This window comes from Gymnoscopelus braueri (genome assembly GCF_963280865.1).
Source record: "Gymnoscopelus braueri genome assembly, chromosome: 14".
NCBI lineage: Eukaryota > Metazoa > Chordata > Actinopteri > Myctophiformes > Myctophidae > Gymnoscopelus > Gymnoscopelus braueri.
The window spans coordinates 23,865,480-23,868,351 of NC_137619.1; positions in this window are offsets into that span (position 1 = coordinate 23,865,480).

Genomic DNA, 2,872 nt, shown 5'->3' on the forward strand with positions numbered 1-2,872 from the left:
GTGTGAACGACTCTGTGTCTCTGTGTCAAGCCAACTGCCTGACACGGAGTCTCTCAAGCAAAAAATAAAAGGGAAAAAAAGCTGAGAATGAAAAAACTGTAAAGGACATGAACTTGACTCCAAGAAGACAAAAGTGTTCTAAAAGACACATCTCTCCGCTGATGAACGACCGTCTTCTCTCCAGTCCCTGAGACGGGGCCGAAAAAAAGACAAGAAAAACGAAGAAGAAGAATGAAAATCAGCTCAACAGTACAATTTAGAGAGCCATATAAATCAATCGAGAGGAGGGAGTGCAAATATTTCCGCGCGCGGAGAGAATTTATATGTTTAATTACCGAGTGCAGGTGCCGAGGCCTGGCTTTTACTCATTACAGTAAGATATATGAACGCGAGCGAGGGGCCGGGCGAGCGAGGCGCGCTCGCTGCGGCAGGACAAAAGGGAGGACAAAGTAATTAGCTGGCTTCTTATTTAATGGCACCCTTCCTCCAGCCTCTGCCTGGCTCCCGCCGCGGCCTCTCGTCCATATGCTTCCATTCACAAGTCATTTCGGCGAGAAAAAAGGAGAGCCGATGGCAGGTAGCACAGCGGCAATTAACGGCGTAGGAAAATTGAAACAGCGCTGATTGAAAACGACGTGTTAAACACTGTAATATTTGATTGTCCAGCTTTTTTTTTTCAAACCCTTCCGCACTCTGATGGATTTTCCCAGAGAGACAGACAGACAAATGCTGGAATTCCCTGTTGAGCGGGGCTCCGCTGTAAATGCCTTTGGCCACAGAGCGGTTTAGGTTGGTTCTGGCCCTCTGTGTGTGTGTGTGTGTGTGGGGGGGTGTGGGGGGGGGGGGGGGACATGTACAGTACATGCTTGTGTGTGCATCTGTATGTAGCATAGCCCCCGGACATCACACCTGTCCAATGGGGGTTCATTACGTGGCTCATACTGTATGTGGCGGCTCTGCCAGGCAAAGGGCCTGTGCCATCTTACCTCCAGGCCTGTGTGTTGAGCTGGCAGCACAAGACAAGCAGCAGTGTGCCAGGGGCTCGTTGGCATGAGCGCTGACAACCATGGGGTCACCACAGGTTCAATGGCGTGTGTGTGTGTGTGTGTGTGTGTGTGTGTGTGTGTGTGTGTGTGTGTGTGTGTGTGTGTGTGTGTGTGTGTGTGTGTGTGTGTGTGTGTGTGTGTGTGTGTTGTCCTGTCAATCCACAGGGGAGACACATTACCAAACAGGTTCTGGTCATTACCAGCAGCCGACACACAACAATATAAACCCAGTAGTTACACATAGAAACCTGGCAAACCCACTCCCTCTCTCTCCGTCATTGAGTACCAGTCCATTCAACACGCACGCACGCACACGCACACACACAGAGACAGACACACACACACACACACACACACACACACACACACACGCACGCACACACACACACACACACACACACACACGGTTGTGATGTGCCAATCCAGTCCCAGCCTTGGGGGTTGTTTGGCCAGTGCTAGACCAGGGCATCCCTCACTGGACACCACTTGGCTGGCACTGACCTCTCCATGCCCACCGTCTGGCCACAGGCTTATTGCATTTGGCAGGCTAGCTCTCTCTCTCTGTGTGTGTGTGTGTGTGTGTGTGTGTCCTCGAGCCTCTCTCTGGAAAGTACCCGGTCTGGGTTCATAACTCTTGTGACCTGTGTGTTGAGAGGGTCTGCTTGGCACCCACTGCTCCGAATCACTCGTACAAACACTCCAGTCTGTAGCCGGCGGCCAGATTGGCCAGAGCGGCCATGTTTAACAGGCCAACAATCAGTGGAATTCAAATACCTGATGTTCTCAATCTGTCTCCCGGCCAGTCTCAGATTTTCTCTGCCTACGTGTGTGTGTGTTAAACATTAAGTGGATTATGCCAGAGTCGCTTTCACGCTATAGTTTTCTATCCTACCAGCTAATAAATTGGTTCCTAGTTGCAGCTCTGATCCTGGGGACACTGACCGCTGCTATAGTCTGTTACTCAACCAGTTACGTAACTTTGACAATGAATGAAGGTCCTGTGAAATGCAGTGTGTTGACGTACAGTATCTCAAGCAAGTTTCAAGTCTCTTTAAGTTGATTTTCATAGCGTACTGAAATGAATAGCTTTCAATGGCTTCCTCAAACATCTAACAAGCCATGGTATGCTCTGGAAAATGGTATGCTCCGGGTTCCGCTCTGCTCACAGCACAGAAACTGCTCTGGTCATCAGGGTCACAAATGACCTTCTGATGGTGGCTGATGGTTCCCCCTCTTTTCTCATCCTTCTGGACCTCTCTGCAGCTTTTGACACTATTGACCACGACATCCTGGCTCCCCATCTCCTCCCGGACAGAATACAAAATCTTCCTAAAAACAAATGAATTTATCCATGGTATCGCTACGTTAACTCATTCACTGCCAGGAATTCATTCATTCATTCATCCGTCTACGGTCCCCTTGCCAGCGAAAACGGCGATTTTACTGTACCTTTGAAAAAATCATGGAATATTCTCTGTGACCTCCTTCCTCACGGACATCGGCTCGTTACATGCACGGGGGTCCGGTAGCGTCGGGGAAAAAAAATTCTCCGATTTGACCACCAGGCGACGGCAGCTTCACTGTTCTACCGTGGTTCTGGGTGCTCGGAGCTATATAATGAGCTAACCTACAGTGAGCTAACTTACAGTGAGCTAACCTATAGTGAGCTAGCCTACAGTGAGCTAACCTATAGTGAGCTAGCCAAGCTGAAGCCTAATTTATATGGCAGTGTTGCTTGCCGACAAGAAATGATTTACAAGCTAACACCGCATCGTGCTACTGAGTGTATAAATTATAGGCTTAACATGACGATCACTGACTCAGAG